At 47.9% G+C, this 23,224-nt stretch overlaps 1 protein-coding gene across 4 annotated transcripts in view; it reads left to right on the forward strand.

Annotated features, from left to right (window-relative positions):
• The window catches only part of LOC147240249 (semaphorin-6C-like), a 112,646-nt gene that overhangs the window by 7,302 nt on the left and 82,120 nt on the right, over window positions 1-23,224 (forward strand). For all 4 annotated transcript variants that reach the window (XM_086193319.1, XM_086193320.1, XM_086193318.1 and 1 more), the window contains exon 2: window positions 9,020-9,125. The gene's annotated coding sequence lies outside the window, so the exon portion shown is untranslated. The remainder of the gene's footprint in view (window positions 1-9,019; window positions 9,126-23,224) is intronic.

Raw genomic sequence — 23,224 nt, forward strand, 5'->3', positions numbered from 1 at the left:
TATATTGAAGGGTCGTGAAGGTGACCAGAGCGGCACGTCTGCTAGCGTTCTGCTGATTTGAGAACGTCTGGACGATTACATCATCGCCACACACACACACACACACACACACACACACACACACACACACACACACACACACACACACACACACACACACGCAAAACAGTGTGGATCAGGATACACTGGCTTTCCCGACATGACATCACCACTGTGTGTGTGTGTGTGTGTGTGTGTGTGTGTGTGTGTGTGCGCGTGCGCTAGTGCTTAGTGAACAACAAAACAAGGGAATCAAGAAGACAGGAAGTTCCCAGACCTGTGTGTGTGTGTGTGTGTGTGTGTGTGTGTGTGTGTGTGTGTACACGTCTGCAGGACACTGTGGTGTAATGAATCAAAGATACCTGCAGGGATGGCCGCTGCCTCCCTCCTTCCTTTCCTTCCTTCCTTCCTTCCTCTCACCTTTCTTTCCTCTCTGCTCTTCATCTCTTTGACACGTTGAACGGTGATGCAACACCATGAAAGCAGCGGTGGCAGCGGTGGCGGCGGCGGCACAATGAATTTGGGTCAGTTTCATCAGGATCCCACATGGGGCGAGTGTGTGTTTGAGTAAGACGAGAGGAGCGAGCACGTCGGCTCACTCACCTTTCAATAATGAATCACAACCATCGATGTTCTGTGGAATCATGGGATTGAGTTTGCTGCCCTCAGACTGCTGAAGTCGCATTGAACTGCAGTTGCGTGGCCATGCGTGCTCCACGTCATGGGTGTGTTATTAGTATGTTCAACTGCTGCAGCAAAAGCGAAGCATGTGTTTGTAACATGTGAATCATTCATGAAAGATAAACAGCTGCTGAATTAAACATGAGAAAGTCTCGAACGCGTGTCAAAGCTGCCGTCCGTACCGGTAGCTCTGCTTGTGTGCGACGTCCTGATGAGTCATCAGTACTGTTTAACGAAGGGCTGAGACGGGAATCTTCCTGTGCTACTCAACCAACCACGGAAGGGCGGGACTCTTCCTGACCTGTGTGGATGTCTTGTTCTGCCGACACTGTTTTCATAGCAAACCTTTGTGGCAGGTTTGATAACATCTCAGCGTTTCCTGAACCAGGTCGGTCTAGACTTTACTCCCAGAGGACATCGGTGCAGGAGAGACGAGCAGAGACGACGACAACGGCAGTTTTCAGGAGTGGGAGGAGCAAGTCGACCAACCTGCTGGCTGGCTGGTTACTTTGAAGTTGACATGTATGAAAACGATGTTGATGTAGCAGGTCGGACATCCACCAGTCAAACTATCACTCAGGGAGAGACGGAGGCTACGGAGGTTCCTTCAGAAGAGCTACTCAGGTCTGCGTGGCGTCAGTGGTAGCATTAGCTCAGTGGTGTTGGCGTTAGTTTGCCACTCGGGGCTGCTGAATCTTGCTGCCATGCCACTTAAAGACTGTGTGTGTGTGTGTGTGTGTGTGTGTGTGTGTGTGTGTCTGTCTGTCTGTCTGTCTGTCTGTCTGTCTGTCTGTCTGTCTGTCTGTCTGTCCAAAGAACTGCTGAAGAGTTTTAGAATTGTATTTGTGCTCTAAATTTCCATCTCCAGTTTTAAGGAGCTATTCGCTGTTCGCCATGTAGCTGAGGACGTACTGATGACATCACTGGACCACACTGATACCATCCGAGTATGCTCAAGGGGCCTCAGACCCCAGGTTGGGAACCACTGGGTTAGATTTACAGATGACCCAAGGTGGAGTGTCATCCCTTGATCAGTGTCCTCACAACTGCAGATGTAGCAGCTTTCACACACACACACACACACACATTGCTAACCTCGTCTGTTCCTGCTTTCAGTTGATCGATCAGCTTCTGTAAGGAGCTCACACCCGTGTGTGTGTGTGTGTGTGTGTGTGTGTGTGTGTGTGTGTGTGTGTGTGTGCGCGCGCGCGCGCCAGTTTGAGATGAGTGAGTTGGTTCCAAACAGCTGTTTTAACATCTCTATCAGCCGCTGGTGAAGTACTGTGATATATTTCTGTGTGGATATTTAGCCCCGCCCCTCCCAAGGAACAAACGATTCATAGAAAAAAAATGAGTGGCGGCGCATGGACCTTCTTTTACGATGGTTTCTGACAGTGGCCGTGACTCTGAGGACTCTGACTCCGTTTATAAACCCAGCAGCTGTAATTGAACGTTGCTTCGTATTCACGTGTTGGTACAAACGGGTCAGACGCTCCATTCCGGCGCTTCTCTCTGCCACACGGCAGCATGTTGTCTTTATTTCGCAGCGTTTTATCAGTGGAATCCGTATTTAACAAACATTTAAAGGCATCCGGCTGTAAATTGTAACTCATCTGACATTTTCCCCGCTGAAGGAGAAACTAATTGGCCATTTAATTGATAATGAAAGCTTCAAGTTTCCTGCAGATGAACACAAACTCCTGTGGTTGTTGACAGGGTTGTTGCTGGATTTAGCCATCATCCGCTGGAGGACGTCAGCTCAGCGATGCCGAGGCTTCGCGGTGCCGGCAGGAAGCACCAGATGTCTCCTCTTCACAGTGTGACGGCAGCAAACAGCCGTAAACTCAACAAACGTTGGTGTTTGTGGTCAGTCTGAAGCAACATCTGCTCCACCGAGACGGACGGACAGCAGACGCGGCGGCGAGTTCCCCGTCAGACTCCTGAGGAATGTGTTGAATAACTGGAGCGAGACTCCAGCTGTTGAGCAGCCGAGTCTTTTTTTATTCAGTTTAAACCGGAGAACGTTAAAACTGCAGTGAGAGATAATTGGTTGATCAGGGCCCTTCAGTGAACACATCACATGATCAGCATGGTGTTGCTGAGTCATGTTTCGGTTGCTCTGCTGCTCAGTGCTGGAATGCTTCCATGGCCTCTAACAGGCTCTTTGAAGAAAGGCTACCACTTCCCACCGCTCCCACTGACTGTGCTACGCTAACTAGCGCAGGTTCACCTCCCTGCAGACGGGGTGTGTCAGTGTTGTCAGCACGCCACTGGCATGTTTATCGTTAATATGCAACACACACATTCCCCATGTGGATATCACTTAGCAATGTTACAGGAGGGTGAAAGGTCGGAGGTCAGAGGGTCAGCAGAGATCTCAGTCCAATCTGAAAATGATGTCATCATAGAGCTGATTCTCACGTCAGTGTATTAATCGAACAGCTGGTCAACTCGCCGCTGTGGAAACGAGCTGTAGTCTGTCGCCATGCTGATGCCGTCTGTGTGTGTGTGTGTGTGTGTGTGTGTGTGTGTGTGTGTGAGAGAGTGTGTGTGTGAGTGACAGAGAGAGAGAGAGAGCGAGTGAGTCACAGAGTGAGTTTTCATAATGCAACTTCTTCTTCTTCAACAATGACACAGCGACGCAGAGAGAAACGTTAGCCTGCTGAGCCCAGACGGTACCAACGGTGCTGTACTGGTTCCAAGTGGCTGAGCAGACGTTGTTTCATGAGTATTTAGAGAAAGTACGTCTTCTAAGGAAGGAGGAGATGCGACTAACGACTATCATCCTAGATTTACTTAGAGTTTTGAACAAGTGACGTCTGGCGGCCTCCACTCATCTCCTGTCGGTGTCTTGATTCGTGATTGAGCTTCACGTTTCTCACGGTTCAGGTTTACATTCCTACATCTAATTGTCCAATGAAATTCCAGGAAACTCTTGGAAATATGTCATGTGATCAGGTTTGTTCATTTCTCCTGGTTTTGGAGGGAATGAGTGACGTTGAGCATGTGACCACACGATGATGGAGGGCGACAGGGAGGAGCTGTGGTGCTGGCTGCTGTTTTAGTCTGGATGGAAGGTTCGGTCTCCACGCCGCTGCTGCAGGACGCCAGTCTGCAGCTATCGCCGCCGCTGCAACGATGGCGTTCAGCTGTTCTGATTTCGGCGTAAGTCTGCTGAAGACGTCTGATGGCCTCTGGTGGGACGGAGTGTTGATGCTGCAGGCCGTCGTTCTGCTCCTCCTCTGACTCTCCTCTCCAGCTCCTCTCTTCGCCCGTCAGTCTGTTTTCGGGATAAAAAGCCAAATTCCAACTGTTCCTCATCGGAACATCAGAGCTGCCAAACGTTCTCATTAGAGGAACAAATATTGAACGTTTGTCTTCCATGATTGGAGGTTCATTTCTCCTCCAGAATCTTTCTGATACGTTAAAAGACAGTGAAGAATTTCAGCTCATTAAAGATCCTCCAGCTCCTCGATCAGCTGATCAGTGGGATTACGTGATTTTTACGACTGTGCCAAACCATGAGAACAGAAACAATTGGTGAGCGTTGTCATGACAGCACACAAGGAAACACTCCGTTCCACCTGAGACACACACCTTCTTGACCTTCCTCCTGCTGTCCTCTCCCCTTCGCCCCCCCTCTGTCTACCCCTCCTCCCTCCCTCAGTCCTCTCCATCCCCCCCATACGGCCCTCCTTCTCTCGTCCACCCCATCTATCCTCCATCCTCCCTCTTTTCACCCTCCCCGCACCTCCCCTCCTTTATCCTCTCTCCCTCCCTCTTCACTCTCCTCCTTTTTCACGACTGTCTTCATGTCGACGTTGTCCCTACTGCCACTGTGACAGTGAAGTCAATTTTTCACTTCCTGTGGCAGCCATATTGGATGATTGATTTCAGTCACATGTTTTTTTCCACATCGATCTGAGAAAAAGTGTACGTGGTTTTGGTGTTCTAGTTGAACCTGGTCCCCGTCCAGATAGCTCAGGTCACATGACGTCTGTCTGGTGAGCAGGTCACTTTCCTCCTGGCCGGCAGCTTGTTTCAGTGGGATCAGAGCGGCGGATCGCGGCAGTCATGTTTATCAACTCCAGCTAATCAGACCTGAATGAGTGAACACGTATGAGGGTGGTTAGCGTGGCCTTCATGGCTCACCGGCCCCCTGAACTCTGTCTAGCTGCTGATACCGTTCCTCTGGAAGATCAAAACTTTGAGATTGTTCTTGTTTCCAGTTGAGGAATGCGAGGCGTAGGGGTCGGTGACATCACGTGCTCGTTCTGTTTTACATCAGCGTGCTCGTTTGCACTCGTGTTTGCTTCAACATGTTTTCTTGGCTCAATGCAGGAATGTTGGAGAAATCACATTCAGAGGATCAAACCCAGTAAGCTGACCTCTGTGTGTGTGTGTGTGTGTGTGTGTTTGTGTTTGAGTTGGCAGATCTCCAAGATACACCCCCCCGCTACCAAACATGTGCTGCGCTGTTTCACACTCACTCCTTGTGTGTTTGTTGGGTCTGTTTAGTTTAAACTTGATCATTTTCATCTGAACAGTTCACCCTATGACCTCCTTACACACACACACACACACACACACACACACACACACACACACACACACACACCAGAACAATGACTGGATTATCCTCATTTAGTCCTAATCTGCTCTGTGTGCTAATAACCAGCAGCACATTTACTACTTTACTGCAGCAACCCGTAGGTTTGCTGGCGAGGGAGCTTCAGTTTTCTTAGTTTTACTGAAGGGATGAGGACAGGAGGTGGAGCTGGCAGGTTCAGACTGAGAGACGGACAAGAAGCAGGAGAGCCGGAGAAGGATTGGAGGTGCGTGGCCATCTGCCTCGACCAGCCGGCTCCAGAGAGGCAGCAAGAGAGCAGTGATTGTTTCCCCATCTGAAACAGTTTCATGAATCTCCACATGCAGCGTGATCTTCACTTATCTTTAGGGCGTGGTTAGCTTGTGATTGTCAGGTTGCTCACATTGGTATACATTTAAATAGAATATGAGGTAATTTATGGATATTTGTGCTCTTCAGTTCAGCCTCCAAAAAAGCAAGATGGCGACAGCGTCACATGGTTCTGACCACTTCTCCTTTTTTTTTTTTTTGGGTGCCAGACATGTTTTTCTTGTCAGGTGCTTTCCAGGGTAGCCAAATAGCATCTGAATACATCCCTGTAGGTAGTGGACCAGCCAGCTCCGTGACCAGGGCCCACTGGGTCCTAAATGTGTCCCGGGTGCAGTCTCGGGACCGGATGACTCAGGATGGTTCTTGAAACCACGTTTTACCTGAGAATCAGTGAACGAAACCTGGTCAGACTCAGCTAGCTGCTGTAGCTCTATGCTAATGCTCATTCACAGCTAATTCTCACATTTCTATCAGCAGCAGCTACATGAAGAGTGAGTGAGTTTGTGTGTGTCTGTGTGTGTGTGTGTGTGTGTGTGTGTGTGTGTGTTTGTAGTGATGCGACAGAAGTGTTCAACATATGCTGAATTGAATCAGTCAGATGTAAATCTGCTGCATCTGGCGTGTGTTCTGAGCGTGTGCGGAGCATGTCAACCCGTCGCCAGCGCTTTTACATGTTCAGTAAATCTGCATGAGGTGACAGATCTGATGTTCTCCTGCGGGAATCTGCAGCAGATTTGCACGCATAAACGGGACAAGACTGCAGGGTGCCAGAGTGACGCTTCATGGTTCTAATCAGATCCAGTCTGTACGCTTCAAGCAGGGTTCTTTGCCTTTTTGTGTCAAAGGTCATGAGGTGAATGGGATTAAACCACAAAACAGGAGTTAATTATGTTTAATTATCAGTATTAGAGATTGAACATTGAACATCACGTCATAAACACCAGACTGGTGGATGCTGGAGGTTCAGTTCTCCATCAGATCCACCAGTAAACACCAGACTGGTGAATGTTGGAGTGGTGGAGTCTTAAAAACCTGGGTTGCTAACAAGAGTCTAGAGGAGCCGACAGAGGTCCTGGAGGTCATTAAAGGTCATTGGGGAACACAAAAGTCCTGAAGCTTGGTGGTGGTGACAGTAGCGGTCAGTCGTCCGTGGTGAAGTCAAGGCCTCATATTTGCGTTAAGAGTTGGTTGAGACCAAAAACAGAGCGAACAGAGTTTATCCCACCTGTTGAGAGAGACATGCGTATTGTGTTTAGACGTCTCACCGCTGCTACAGATCCTGTCCTTAAATCTTGCATTTGTCTGCTGGCTGTGAGGAAAGCAGGAAGACTGTCGTCATAGTGATGCATTTGTGTCAATCAGATGACACACACGCGGGTCAAGTGCAGGTGACGCTGTCAGCATTGCTGCCTACGCTGCACCCAGCAGGGGGAAACTTCATCACAGTGACAAGCTATGCAGATTAAAATGACACAGGAGCAAACTACTTAACTGTGTGAAGGCAGAGGGTTTTTAAATTTGACACGGCAGGAAGTGACACCATGCAGAAGTGTCTCAGCTGCAAGTGATGTTGTAGGAACACACCGACTTTTGGAGAAGAAAGTCTGCTGTACTCCAGTGTCCCCAGAGACATCAGCTAGTTCAGGTCCAGGCCAGTTAGCTTAGCCCAATGGCCAGTAATGGTTGGGAAGTGTTAGCATCAGCTAGCTCAGGTCCAGGCTAGTTAGCTTAGCCCAATGGCTGGTAGTGGGTGGGAGGTGTTAGCATCAGCTAGCTCAGGACTGGGCTAGTTAGCTTCGCCCAGTGGCTGGAAGTCGGTGGAAGTGTTAGCATCAGCTAGCTCAGGTCCAGGCTAGTTAGCTTAGCCCAGTGGCTGGTAGTCGGTGGAAGTATTAGCATCAGCTAGCTCAGGTCCAGGCTAGTTAGCTTAGCCCAATGGCTGGTAGTGGGTGGTAGTGTTAGCATCAGCTAGCTCAGGTCCAGGATGCTGGTGTGTCCTGCAGGAATCCTCCTCCTCCTCCTCATCATCATCAGTAGCAGCAGTCGCTCTTCTAGTCCTCAACAAACCTTTGGTTCTGTTGACCCAAGTTCCAGTGGAGCTTTGGAGGTGCTGCGTCAAATCACTGCTCCCAGTCAGGAAAGTAGTTCCGGCAACGTGTCTGATTCTACCACTACAACGTCTCCTCATTTTAATGTGGTATTTATACAACCCTCCTTCTATTCCTGCAGGCAGAGACGGAGCTACGCTAACACTTCCCACCCACTACCAGTCATTGTGCTAAGCTAACGAGCCTGGGTCTCAGCTCTCTAGAGGAGGCTCCTTATCTACTTTCTGTCTCTGGGGACAATGGACTATAAGAGACTTTCAATAAAAGTGTGCGTGTTTCTGGATTTTTGTGAAGACTTAAAACATGCAGTTGTGTCTTTTTTGATTACGACTTCTGTCTTTGTAGACAAAATCTGCAGATTTCATGCATGAGTCACCAGGCGATTTGCTCATTTCAAATCAAGCTGTGCAGGAGATTTACAGTATTACTTTTACTTGTTACAGCCTGAGCTTCATTTCTGCTGAATAAATTAATTTCTATATACATGATATTTTCATATCTGCACCGGCCCTCTGTTTCCGTCAGCCTGGATTCATTTGAAGCCAGCTGGGTGTTTCTGTGTAACGCTGCACGTCTCCCTTTCATTAAGTTTCCTCCAGAACAAACTCGAACGTCCAGGTGAGTCGTGGTGCGGCGGCTCTTCTGGCGGCAGTGATTTCCCCTGCTGCGTGCCGGCAATCAGATCACAATCAAATAAGATTGGACGTTTGCATAAAGAGAATTTGACTGAGGGCTCCTGCTGGATTTCCAACATGTGTTCACAGCCTCGTACGTCTTCCTTTATTTCCTTCGTCCCTCAGTGTCTTTAATTCTCTCCCCAGCTGCCCGCTGTCGCCCCGCCGCTGGTCTCATATCAAACTTGGATGGCCTCATTAGCTGGAACATGGCGGCCGCTGTCACCTACCAGCCCTCCTCGTTGACACCCAAAGGCCCAAAAACTCACTTAAACTTAGTAACAGTAACAGCAGGACGCCCTGTCCCCCCAGGCCTCCGCCATGATGAGAATGACAGGTGGTTCGTTGTCCCGGTCAAAGGTGGAGAAGCTGTAGGGTCAAAACCTCCAGTGATGGAGAACAGAGAGAATTGGATTCAAAAGTTTAATTGATTATTAATTCCACAACACAAACGGTGACGGGACTGGTACGCTCCTGATCCTCGTGTTGGCGCCATTCCAGTTCTCAGGGAAACCTGCGTCTGGCCCAAAAGCTTTTGGATGACGATGAAAGCTCGCTCCTGGCGGCGCTCCTCACTCCGTCTCCTCTTCCTCTTTCAGATTTATAAACCAAGGAGTTAATCAAGACGCGTGGACTCTGCCTCCTTCTGCAACCCCTCACTGATTGGCTGCGGAGCTGCTCACGCTGGACGGACCTGAAACCACGGTGAGGACTGCAGATGGTTTATCAGAGCTTCTTCAATGTGCTGGAGCTTTTTATTAACCTGAATGAACAGAAACAGAAGCTCGTTGGATTTATGACAGGATTCCTTTCGCTGACCTTTACTGACCTCCGTGAGCTGCTTGCCGTTTCTGTGGAGTTGAAGTCAATCATATGAGTACAAGTGGAAACTTCCAACACGTGAAGTTTAAATGCAAAAAGCTGCTAAACAATTTCTGCAGGGAAAGTTCTGAGTCCAGGAAGTAGTCTGTACCATCTGAGACGCGTCTGAGCCGCAGTTCATGTAGGGATGAAACGACAGCGTGAGGAAGATGAAACGGATATCTAAGCATTGTAGGGTGTGAGTGTGTGAGCGAGTGTGAGTGTGAGCGAGTGTGTGTGTGAGCGAGTGTGTGTATTGGAGTTTTCCCAGTTTTGCCGCAGGGTGATTTAAGGAGAGAAATGAAGTTAAAAAAAAAAAAACCTTGAAAAAACAAACATGATTCTGGATCAAAGACAAAAGCTTTTCCTGCAAAACACACGTATACACACACACACACACACACACACACACACCGAGTAAATAGGTCATTTAATGAAAAACCCATCAGTGGGTTGGAGGTGGTGGTGCTGTGGGCTGGGAGACCTGAGTGGATGGAACTTTGATTTCCAGTTCAAAAGTGTTGTTATCTCTGGAAATGTCACATGACTCTTTCCTGGACCGGAGCGTTCCTGAGCTCAGTGGTGCTGTGAAGAGGAACTTCCTCTGTTCTCTGAGGGCCTGCAACTCAGAAAATGTCAGCAGAACGAAGGTCAAATGCGTTCCGTGGCCTCGTGATTGATATTGTCGGGTACCACGTTCAGTGGTTTCACTGGTTCTGACATTGTTCTTATCAAGTACCGATTCAGTTCTGGAGTGGTTCTGCAGACCCGCATGTTCTGTTACTGTTCCTGTGTGCAACGACAAACTGTTTTGATGTCTCATGATCAGGAAAATACACACACAAATATCTGTATGTTCACGTGACACGCCACAAGCCCACAACCTGGCGCTGATTCAGCTGCGAGGCGTGTTTACGCCGTGTCTTTTGTCTTCCGCTAAATGACGTTTTTTGGTGTAAACACAGAGACGAGGAGCCGTTGACTCTGGCACCGGCGCTCGGAGCAGCGACCCTCAACCCTTCATGGTGGCCATTTGTTTTAAGCGTGAAGAAAGCGGCTCATCATGCGGTCACACTGGCGGCTCTGGTGTCATCAGCTGGTTTCATCTGGTCATTTGCATGTTAACGAGGGAAGAAAGCAGTTAAAACGATTAACGGCGGCGTGGAGAGTCAGTTCACGTGAGATCGTTTGCTAATCAGCTCATTAATTAGTCCATTTAACCAGCTTGTTAGCATAGCAGGTCGCGTGCGACTCACCATCAGGTGCTTCTGGTTGCTGAAGTTCCCTGTAACTCAAGATAATAGGACGCTTCACATGTTAATAGCGTGTTACACGTGAGGTGTGTTACCTGAGAGTCTGGATGTGTGAGGGCAACAATTAGAGTCTGGAACATGAAGCTCAAACTTTTTTATATTTGCGGAATATGGTTCTTATGTCAGAGCGACCTTTCCACGGTGTGTGTGTGTGTGTGTGTGGGCGGGCTGCTCAGGTGTTGTCTTAGCGTCTTTGTGTTGGTGTTTTGAGTGCTGGAGGCTCTCTGACTGTCAGCCAGGTTTTCTCTCACCACCTCTTTGATGCTGCAAACAAACTTTCAGCGAGTTTACTGAGTCCGTGAGGTCGTCTTGAGGTCGTGGGAGCGCTCGTCTTCATCTGCTGCTGCTCGGAGGCAAAGACTGAGTTTCTCTTCATAGCCTAAGAACTGCGCCCCGTCCTACCACGGCGAGCTGATGAGTCATCTTTTCTGTGGTGTTTGTTTGTCAGCAGGTTTACACAAATTTATAAGACCAGTTTACAGCAAGCATGGTCGAGGGGCGGAGCCTGGGCCAAGGTGTGCAGGGACGTGAGGTAAAACCCGAGCACTTGGGAGCAAAGTTCCCTGTGGTGCAGGTGTAAGCTGTTGGGCTCGATTTTTTTGGAAGACTTGTTTCCATGACAAAGGGGGAAAATGCAGTTTCACAGGAAGGAAGCGTCTTTTTCAATTTCAAAATAAAAGCATCGAATCTGATTTGAATATCTGCCCACAGCAACCGAATTGGCCTGAGAAAATACGTCATTCTGCATCCTGTAAACTGCAGCATCATCTATTCAGTAGCACATCAGACATGTGACATCACATTCATGGTGGAATTGCTCTCATTCGTCCGTCAGAGGAGGCTCGGTCCGCTCGTAGCACCTGTTAGTTCGGTGAGAGGATGAGGAGAATCATCAAACTCCTGATCAGACGCCGCAATGATTTCTGACAAAACTGAAACTGAAAACGATGATCAGTGGAGGTTTGAGGTGTCGGGGGGGCAGTCTAGTTACCCAGAAACCATTGAGAGTCGGCATGACAGAAAGAGAGCACTTTGTGGTACTAACAGCAAAGCAGACATTTGGAATGGCAGCAGGAGACGTGTGGAGCGAGCTCTTTGTGTCAATGACAGTAAAACCAGCCGGCTGACAGACGCATGAGAGAAGAAGAAGAAGAAGAAGAAAGACGCCGCTTTCCCTCGCCGCTTTCATTTCTGCTCATATCAGGTTGTTGAGGGATGGTGGTTCATCGGCAGCGGCAGCATGCGACCTGGATTCCTCACTTCATGAAGCACCAGAGAAGAAGAGAAGCAGCATCTCTGCCCTGTCAAGTCCAAATCACAGCGTCGCTGCTCTTTTAGCAACTATGACGCTGCAGGCGGCACCAGAACACGCGGTTCTGTTTTTAGAACCTGAGATGTTTCAGGTCCGGCCCCGAGAGTGACGCTTTGACAGCCTGAAAATGACGCCAGAAGAACTCACGTCCAGGTGTTGAGAAGGTTGTGCGGTGGTTGTGGGAGTGTCAGTCAGTGCGTTTACGTGAGGTTGGCACCTGCATGTCTTGTGTTTGTTTTCTTTCAAATACGTGCCGACATGTTCGTCCATCTTGGGTGGAAACATCGTGTTTCTAGACGAAGAGACGGACTGCACGCCGTAGCAGCTGCAGGAGGTTTGCTTGAGAGACTTTGAAGTGAAGTCCACTTCTGGTTTGGTTTGTGTTGAAAAATGGTGAACTGGAATAAAGTCTGTCTGGCGCCACCTAGTGTTCCGGAGGCCACCATACTTCAGAGAATTCTTTGGCTTGAAAAGGAGCTTTTTTTGGATAAAATGGGTATAAAAAAATACTGGATTGTAACTCTGAAACTGTTTGTGGAAGATTAAAACTGAACAGCACTCAGTTTTGCTCACGTGCTGATGCCTCATATTTCAGATGACCTGCTGATCCTTGAAATGGTTTCCTGCCAAATTTGTGCTTTAATGACAGATTTGGATCTCACTCTCTGTCCTGCCAAGTAAAAACACTCCTCTGCAACCACAACAGCAAATGCTGCTCTGCTCTCCGTGTCGCTACCACGGCGAAACTGATGCCCAGCAGCGCCTCTCCAGTCAGAGTCACCAATAACATCAATTTCACACCAACTCCTACAATCCTGTTTGAACAATGTTGTTCAGGTTTTGTGAATCCAGCTTGGTCCTGCTGGTCCTGCTGGTCCTGCTGGTCCTAGACCAGTAGATTTGGGACATGCGGCAGCTCCGTTGTGCGATTCACTCAATGATTTCCGTCGCTCATCAGGCACCTATAAATTCTGTGTCCAATTCGACAAACCAGATTGCCATGTGAATTCAGACCAGCTAAAGAGGCTCCACGCCAAGGTGAATCTGAGCCGACGCCATTTCCTGACAAACCTGAAACTGGCGGTTATTGTGGTCATGGCCTCGTTTCTGAGACTTTAAATGGTTGAACGGGTTAATCTCTCCCTTCTGTGTGTGTGTGTGTGTGTGTGTGTGTGTGTGTGTGTGTGTGTGTGTGTGTGTGTCCTTGAGCGTTTGACAGGCGAAGGGTGGGCTATTTGTCTGCCTTTGGATTAAATCCGATAAGATTGGACCTCCTCCCTGTTTCCCTTCAATCTTTATCCCTCGGCTGGAAAATGCCCCCCCTCATGACCTCGTCATTGTGTGTGTGTGTGTGTGTGTGTGTGTGTGTGTGTGTGTGTGTGTGTGTGTGTGTGTGTAAAACTGGTGCTCCTCGTATTATGGGGACATGAAGCTGTGACCATGATCACGTTGTGGTGTGTTGGTTGGTTTCACCTGTCATGGTCCAGTCAGGCGTCTGCAGGACCTTCGTCACGTTGTTCAAGTGTTCTTTGTTTACATCTGATTGCCTCCAGATTTTGCAGCATTTTTGCAGCAAATCCTTTGTGGCATCACCGTGTCCAGAGCTTCCAGCGAGGGTTTCTGTGCCATGACAACCGTGAGTCTGACCTGGAACTGTGACTTGATTTCGCCTCAGGTGGGAAACTGTTGGCTCTGGTGCTGTGATATGAGGACAGATACAGTTAAGCAGCTGCAAGATGTCTGATCCATGCCTGAGCCTCCTGGCAATGTGCTGCCCCCTGGTGGTTTGGAGGGCAGATCATGAAGCTCTAAACCAATCAGGTTAGTTGATTCTTTAATGCACCGGCCCGGTACAGAACACCCTGCCTCCCACACGTCCCACCTGTTCTTGTCCCACTTTTCACACCCTGAAACTTCAGACCTCAGTCTTTGACCTGGTTTCTAAAGAAGCTCACCATCGAAACCTTCTGTTGCACATCTGTTGCTTCTGTCTGACAAAGTTGAAATGAAGGACAGCAGACTTCTGAGTGTTAGGGGAGAATGTACCGGGACAGTCTGTTGGTCATTTGGTCTTGGTGCTGGCCCACTTCCAGCAGATATGATTCATCCTTTTTTTCCTTTTTTTTTCTCAACTGTGTCCCAAATGTTGCTAAAGTTTCTTGACTGCCCCAGAAAACTGGAGCTGAGGAGACACTCGGAATGTTGGAGGAGCTCCTGCACGTGGGGGAGTTGAGAGAAAGAGATCAGTACCTGAAGGTGATCCTTCAACGTCTCCCCAGTCTTGAGGGTCCTGTCTGCTAAAGCGCTCTCATTGTGTCAAGCGAGGTTTAAAGAGGCTCAGTGGAGGCGGTCGTGTGGATGGTCGCCGCTGAATAAATGACTGGACGCTGCAGCAGCGTGGCGGTCCGTCCGTCCACTGAGTCCTGAGGGGGTCAGGGTCTGAGGATTGGCTCAAAGACAAGAACTCGTAAAGCTTTTAGTTTTTAATCCATTTTAAAGGCAACACAGTGTTACAGGTGGAGAGTTAAATCGTATTTAAAATGAGCTGAGATGAGCCTGCGGGGACGTTTCTTAATCTAATATTAATCTATTATCAATATGTGATGAGCTGCCGTGGTTCCTCGCTGCGGAGCTGCAACCGTCAGCATGTTTTCACACATTCATCCCATTTATTAGGGCCTGAGCCAGTCCCTGGCGAAGACCCTATTATGTTTCGAAGTCACACTCACCACTTCAAAAGTTAATTTGACCCCCTAAACATGCATGAAAACTCACCAAATTTGGTAAGCACATTGGGTGCGGCGAAAAATTTGATAATTAAACAAAAAAGAGGCGGTCTACTCAATAGCGCCACCTACATACACAAAAAACCACGCCACAGACTGTAGGAATGTCCTACAGACATGGGAAAAACACCATTGAACTCGTCTCATCAAGACGGATAAATCATACACTCACACCCCTGACCTAACTGTAACAGGATGTCCACAATTTGGACACGAATGTCTAATTTTGGACAATTTTGCGCCCCGAACAAAATCTATCTCCTCCTTAACCGTAAATGCCAGGGCTTCCAAACTTTCACACTTTACTCTCCCAACTGTGCTGATTAAAAGTTGTTCAAGGTTAATATACTACGCACTCGGTTTGGATTTTATGAGCCGTCAAAGTGGGGGAGACACTTTTCGCCTTACAATGGAAGTCTATGGGGAGAGCGTGTCCTCTCAGGGTACATACTCTCAAACAAATGCTTCTCACATCTACACCATACATTCCACAGCTTTTAAAAACACACCACTGTATTCCTGACAAAAATCCAGACAAAAATATGGTATTTTGTGTGACTTTTGACCAACGTATGCCGACTTATTCAGCTTTTACACACTACATTTCTCTGAATCCTCCACTCTCTCCACTCCAGCACAGATCAGACACAGTGCAGCGGGGGAGGGGTTCTTAAAGGGCCAGCTGGCAGCTCTGCTCTCAGCTCTGCTCTCAGCTCTGACAGAGATGGCAGAGAGCGAGCAGAGAAGGGAGGGGCTCTTAAAGGGCCGGCTCTCAGCTCTGCTCTCACACTGTGCAGCACACTGAGGCTCGTATCTCCTAAACTACAAGGCCTAGGGATTTGCCGATTACACCGTTGGATTGGGGCTGGCGATCCGGCCGCGGTTAGGCGGGGGCTCAGGCCCTAACAACGCTGCTTGCAGCTTTAATTAGGGCCTGAGCCAGAAGGTACTTCTGGGCGAAGACCCTATTATGTTTCGAAGTCAGAGAGACACGAAGTCAGCGCTAAAAGCAGTAAAAAAACACACTTAGGAGCATCACAGGCCTCTAAAAACATCACAGGAGGGTCCGGGGGGGGACCGGGGGGTGAGGTCCCCCATTGAAACCAATGGTGGCAAAAATTTTATCTGAAATTGTAACGTTTTATTATTATTAGGGCCTGAGCCAGAAGGTACTTCTGGGCGAAGACCCTATTATGTTTCGAAGTCAGAGAGACACGAAGTCAGCGCTAAAAGCAGTAAAAACACACACTTAGGAGCATCACAGGCCTCTAAAAACATCACAGGGGGGTCCGGGGGGGGACAGGGGGTGAGGTCCCCCATTGAAACCAATGGTGGCAAAAATTATATCTGAAATTGCTGCGTTTTTTAGGGCCTGAGCCAGAAGGTACTTCTGGCGAAGACCCTATTATGTTTGCTCGGCAGAGCAACACATTAGCAGCACTAAAAACAGTAAAAACACACACTAAACAGTGTCCCAGGCCCCCCCAACACCCATGAGGCAACTGGGTCAGACGGCCCGGAGCCAGTTTTCACATACACACCCATTCAAAACCTGGTATTATACTGTTCTTGCTCTCAATGAGTGCGCGCTATATGCGCATAATGCGCATAACGCGCATAATCTAATTTGACCCCCTGAACATGCATGAAATTCGCTGAAATTTGGCACAATCGTTCGGTATGTCTCAACATTCACTAATCAAAAACAAAAACGCCACTAAAGTCTATAGCGCCACCTAGGGAGCCACACAAAAAAAAGATAATTTTTTTTAATTTCGCGCGCTATAACTCCTCACACAAAACTCCCACAGACATGGGACCAACACCGTTGGACTCGTCTCATCAAGACATACTATTCTTACACTCTGACCTCTCACCTATCTCCAACAGAATGTCCACAAATTGGACAAAACTGTCAAAATCAGGACTTTTGTTACTCCCCGAACAAAATCTATCTCCTCCTAAACCGTAAATGCCAGGGCTTCCAAACTTTCACACATTACTCTCCCAACTGTGCTGATTAAAAGTTCAGTAAGAATAATATACTACGCGCTCGGTTCCCATTTTATAAGCCGTCAAAGTCGGGGAGACACGTTTCACGCTTACAATGGAAGTCAATGGGGAGGCCGTGTCCTCTCATGGTACATACTCTCGAACAAATGCTTCTCACGTCTATACCATACATCGCACAGCTTTTAAAAACATATCACTGTATTCCTGACAAAAATCCCTACAAAAATATGGTATTTTGTGTTACTTTCGACCAACGTAGGCCGAGTTATTCAGCTTTTACACACTACATTTCTCTTAATCCTCCACTCTCTCCACTCTAGCACAGATCAAAGAAAGTGCAGCGGGGGAGGGGTTCTTAAAGGGCCAGCTGGCAGCTCTGCTCTCAGCTCTGCTCTCAGCTCTGACAGAGATGGCAGAGATTTGTTTACTGTAGTCATGGAAACCACAATTGGAGCTTCTCTGCCCTCATGTACATACTCTCAAACAAACACTTGTAGCTTCTAAACTAAAACACTCACACCTTCAGAAAACACACCATTGAATTCCTGAGAAAAAACTCTACAAACTGGTGTCTTTACATTACACTTTTGACCAACATATGCAGAGTTATGACTGTGTTTGTCAGTAAAACTGCCAAATCCTCCTCTGCTCTCCACTCTGACAGAGATGGCAGAGAGCGAGCAGAGAAGGGAGGGGCTCTTAAAGGGCCGGCTCTCAGCTCTGCAGTCACACTGTGCAGCGAACTGAGGCTCGTATCTCCTAAACTACAAGGCCTAGGGATTTGCCGATTACACCGTTGGATTCGGGCCGGTGTCAAGGACGCGGCCGTAGGCCGCGCGGGGGCTCAGGCCCTAACAACGCTGCTTGCAGCTTTAATTTATTACTCTGCCTCGTCAAGATGCTGAAATGATCTGCAAACACACCCCAGCAGACATGACGTGTGTCCACGCACTTTAGAATTAAAAAAAACTCCTCCAGGAAACGGATGTTCTGGCCCGTCCGTGCGTTGCAAGCACTGGTATGCACGCAGCTGAAATCTTCCGACCCACTGGCGGCGATGAGCGAGCAATGACAGAAACAGCTGGGAGACTCGATTAAGAGGAGCTGTGTGACTTTGATCAGATGGAGATATCTGAGATGAATATGTAAATCTCATGTGAATGAGCCTGAAACGCTGCTGCAAGCGGCGGCTTAGTCCCAGGCTGCGTCGCCTCGGTCAGAACGCCACAATAAGGATGAACCGGTTTCAGGCTGCCAATGTGATCAGGTGAAGTTTGGGAGACATTCTGAACTGATGGGGCAGTGTTTCAGGACTGAGAAGTGAAGTCAATGGAGAAGTGATTTAAATTTACATTCCTCGTAATGACCAGCAGGGGGCGACTCCACTTGGTCATAAAATTAGTCTGTTTTATTCGTCCGTGTCTACAAAAACCTCATCCTGGTGATACTAACTTCCTGTTGTAACTAATCATTGTTATAGATTGGAGCATCTCATTATGTAGGAAATCAAAGGACTCAATAATGTAGCGTACTCGATGCTATCCATGCTATCTATGCTATCCATGCTATCTATGCTATCTATGCTATCCATGCTGTCCATGCTATCCATGCTATCTATGCTATCCATGCTATCTATGCTATCCATGCTGTCCATGCTATCCATGCTATCTATGCTATCCATGCTATCCATGCTATCTATGCTATCCATGCTATCTATGCTATCCGTGCTGTCCATGCTATCCATGCTATCGTTATTTACAGAGTGATGCTCTGAAAATAAGTCACTTTTTTGAGTTGACCTCATGTTTGAAGCTGTAACAGTGACTTTTGACATGACGAAATATGTTCAGCCATAATTGTTGACATCATCTTGATGCGTCAACGGTTGTTGGCCTGTTGTAAAAAGTGATCAATGGTCACATGGCAAACAATCCAGCGTTCTCCAGGCCTCTCGCGTTTCTCGTTTCCGTGACGCTTCGGTAATCAGGCGCCTGCTGAAAAGTGATCTACAGAGGGTGTGAATCACTTTCCCAGCTGTAGCTTCCTTCGTCTTCGTCTGCGTTCCCATCATCCCTCTCTGCCTCCCCGCAGCGGTCGCTTCAGCGCTGCTCTAATTCAATCAGTGTGTTTTGTTGCCTCCGAGTGAGAGATTGCGTGTTCATTAAAAAAAATCCTGATTAGTCCAGAAGACTGATTACTCTTTGTAGCCATGAGTGAGTGAGTGAGTGTGTGTTTGTGTGTGTATGTAAATGTGTGTGTGAGTGTGTGTTTTTGTGTGTGTGTATGTATGTGTGTGTGTGTGTGTATGTATATGTGTGTGTGTGTGTGTGTGTGTGTTGCTGCCCATTAGTCTTCCACTTGAAGCTTCTCTCCTGCCCTCTCATTTGTCTAATGGATGAAGACATAAGCCCCTTAAAACACAACGTGCACGCTGGCGCATGTGCACGCCAATCCATTAATTAGCTTAAGTGGACCCTTAGGCCCCACCCTACCCCGCCATTCTCCTCTCTTTCCTCTTTCACCCCTTTGTTTCCCTCCCCTCTTCCTGGAAAACATCAATCCGTCCCTCCAGTCGATGGCGTTTATCCTGCGGTCATCCGGTCTCATTAAAAATCAAGTGACTTCAAGTCTTTCTTCAAACTCTCGCACGGCGACTCATCTGACAAAGAAACATCCTTCCTGTCTCCTGCCTGAGAGCTTCCTGGGCAGCTTTCCAAGGTTTCCCAACTAATTCCTAATATTTATCCCGTAAAGTGGAGCGAGTGAGCAAGCGAGTGGGGAATTAGCTCAGTGCCAGGAATCTTCGTGTGTGTGGGTGTACGTGTAGGTGTGTGGGTGTGGGTGTGGGTGTGTGGGTTTTTTGGCACCATGCTAATGATTGGCAGCAGCTTCATTTAAGGGGAAATTCTACAGAGCCAGCCGAAAGGGATTTTGCCTCGGGGGGATTTTCCTTTATCTCCGCCTCAGAGGACGGCAGCGGAGCGATTATTAGTCAGGAGGAACGCCGATGCTCAACACCAGGCCTGGGGGGAGGGTGGCGGATGTGGGGGGTCTGCAGAGGAAAAATGGAGGTCAAACTCATGAAGACACAGAGGTTTAAGAGATTTTTGACACATTTGTGGTCTCGAGTGTGAACAGGATTGCAAATAAAACTCCATAAATCTGACTGAAGCTCCTTCGTTCTCTCCATAGAGCAGAAAATCACGGTGACAACGTGAGCATTCGCAGATGAGAAATTAGTCTGGGTGTTTAAAGAATAAAGTAGAAACCTCCAAGTTCAAAGGTTGTGTTGGAAATTTGGACTTTGTTTTTCTAAGGAGCCATAAACTCGTCAAAGTTTAATCTGGATTAATAAATGGAGAGTAAGAGAAGGTGTCCAGACATAACTCTGTTTATTGTATTTTTATTGTATATTTAGCTTTTTAAGCATCAGCGCTCCTGACTCCTGGATGAGGTCTTGACCTGGAATCTGTCTTGTCCCAGACTCAAACCCTCAAGACTTGAATTGACTCAACTGCTTTTGGTCTTGATCTTGACTTGGACTCGACCTTCTCTGGACAAGGTTCTTCTCATAGTCAGCCTCTTTCCAACTCGATTTTGACTTGGGCTCAACCTCATTTGGACCTGGTCTTGAATGGGACTGCTGGACGAAGTCTTGACTTGGGGCCTACCCATGTTAATCTCAGTCTGGTTTTAGACTCCACCCACTCTTGGCTGGAGATGGACTCAGTCCCTTCTGGACGAGGTGGTGGTGAATGTTTGGACTTGTAAGAGCGCAGTGATCCCAGAACCTTCGTTCTTGCTACAAACAGGAAGCTCCTGCTGCTGAAGAAGGAATCTGCGGCGTCCAGGCGCAGCCTGCTTGACTGAGTGTGTGAAAGTGCAGCGTTCATCACTGAGGAATGCTGGGAAACTGGAGGGAAGTTGATGGAGTCAGTGAAGAAAAACCAGCCACGACATTCCAGCTTGTCAGCTTATCAGATGGCTTCCTGACGCAGATCCGAGGAGGTTCTGCTGCTGCTAGTGCAGGCTTTTTAAGGACTTTCTCTGGAACTCACAGCTCCTGGTACTTCCAGTGTGCTGCAGCATGGATGCAGGTCAGGTTAGGTCCAGGAGAACCGAACAAGGCTGGTCCAGGTCAATAATCCAGACGGATTATTGAGGTTCTGGATGCAAACAATATCAAAGTAGAAAGATGGATCGAATTTATTGTCATTGTGACACCTAAAATGCACAACGAAATTAAAAAGTGCCATACAGTTGGTGCAGCATTAAAACTACATCATAAAACACAAGCACAGCAGTAAAACAAGACCAGCGCAACCCTGCGGTAATAAATATAAAACAATAATACAAAGTCTTTCATTCTGCCACTGCACGGTCCGGTGCAGTGGCAGAATGAAAGACTGATGTTGTGGAGCCCAAAAAAAAGATGCAGCGTGAATTCAGCAGCAGAGACGATGCTGCTAACTGGCACACGGCCGGGGAGTGTGAGGAGACCTGGGTACGTCAGTAATTCCTGTGAGAGCTGCTCAGTGGTGTATGAAACCAAACGGTGGCGTCCAGGAACAAATGAGGCACGAGTGCAACTCCACCGATGGCTGCACAGGAGAGTAGAACCAGCAAACTAGAGCCGAACCTGCTTGTGGTTTCACCTCACGGCTCTTTGAGATGTTCTAAATGCTATTGGACCAAATGGGTCAAGTCACGACGGCAGATTTGGCAGCTCAACATCGTGTGGTCAGACACAGTCACGGTCCAAACCTGAACCGGGAGACTCGGGGTTGAATAATGCCGGACGCTTACATTAATGAGCTGTTTGGTTGGAAAAGGAGATCGTTTGTTACCTGGATGGAGTTTTGGAATCCCATTTCCCCCTACGTCACGTGACATGGACGGATAAACCACCATCAGAGCTCCCTTCCCTTTTCTTGGCATTAAACTTGAAGGGATGATCTGACGGGGACGGACTGGAACTGAAGTCCTCTGCCGTGGTGCTCAACCAGGTGAGGAGGAGGAGCGAAGTCATGAGTGAGCTGGTAAACTAGAGGAGCTCAACGCTTTACACGCTTTTGGAATGTGGTCCAGGAATCATCTGCAACCTCACCCTGAGACCCTTGTATGTGTCAGTGAATTCAAAAACAGAACAAGGCTCGCTGTCCATTTCCTATTTAAACGGACTTCAAAAAGCAGAGCATCGCTGCTGAATCTTACGAATGTGCATCGCTGAACATGAGAAACTCTTCAAACGTCCCGTTTTTGTCCATGTGGAGGAGAAATAGCTGATAACAACCAGGAACTCTTTCCTCTCTTCTTCCCTCCATCATTTTCCTCTCGCGTCTCAAGGTGTCTTCATCCTTCCGAGTGGCTGAATTGTCACAGTTTTAGTGCTCATCTGATGACCCTGCTGTCGTCCTCATTTCTTTCCTGCTCATCTCTTCTTTTTGTCCTCTCCTCCTCCTTCGCCGCCTCTTCGTTTCCATTTCCTCCCTTGTTCTCACCTCCCGCTGTCTCTTCCTCCCCCCGGTGTTTGTCCCCCCCACACACTCACACACAAAGACACACACAGACACACACTCCTCTTCCATTCACATCCTCTCCTGTTAGTTTTGGGTCTCAGGTGATTGTCGTTGGTTGCTATGGTGGTTGCTATGGTGGCACAATTTAGTCACTGTCACATCACTTCGTGTTTGTTTATGCTTAGTCATGTTTCGCATCATCAGGACTTATTACACACACACGAACACGCACACGCACACACACACACACACACACACACGGCATTAACAATCATGGCGTCCCTGTGGTCTGATGGTGTCAATCTTGCTGTAGACGAACAAAACCCAACTTCATTTGCAGAACAAGGTTTTTAAAAACTGTTTCCCTGTCGTCATGGGTGCGGATGTGACGAAGCATCGATTCATACTTTGTACAAATCAGCATCGTGATGTCATCACTGCCGCATTGTTGTGATTTCAGTCGAATCTCAGATGGAAGCTGCCATCATCCAGCCTCACTTCTGGCAATATAAAATAGGAAATGATCCCACAAACGAAGCTCCAACAGGGAACATCACTAATGAACTCGTGTGTATCCAGAAGTCAGTCAGCTGCTCAGCAACACACGGCGTTTTAGACACACATGTCGTCAGGTGCTGTCAGCAGATAATTCATCCTTCTTAATTAAACCTCAGCTGTTGAAAACCGGCAGCATAAGAACATGGATCCGAACCCTCTCAGATCTCAGGAAAGTGAGATTCACATCATAATAATCCAAATCTGTAAAAAGTAAAAGGACAATAACCTTTTTTTTTGGGTATACGCGCAAAATCAAGTTTCTCTTAAACGTTGCAAAGCCACAACAGAAGCTCCCTGACTGCTGCAGACTAATACAGCGCGTTCATAACCACACAAGTCTCCAGAGAGACTTCACGCTGGGATGTTAAAAGAAATGAAATGTTGATTTGAATGATTCAGAAGCTTCCTGACCCAGGCAGCTTTTATTAGCATTAGCCTTTAG

This window comes from Aulostomus chinensis, chromosome 22, assembly GCF_037954235.1.
Source record: "Aulostomus chinensis isolate RoL2024-O1b breed Wild chromosome 22, RoL_Achi_v1.0, whole genome shotgun sequence".
Classification (NCBI taxonomy): Eukaryota; Metazoa; Chordata; class Actinopteri; order Syngnathiformes; family Aulostomidae; genus Aulostomus; species Aulostomus chinensis.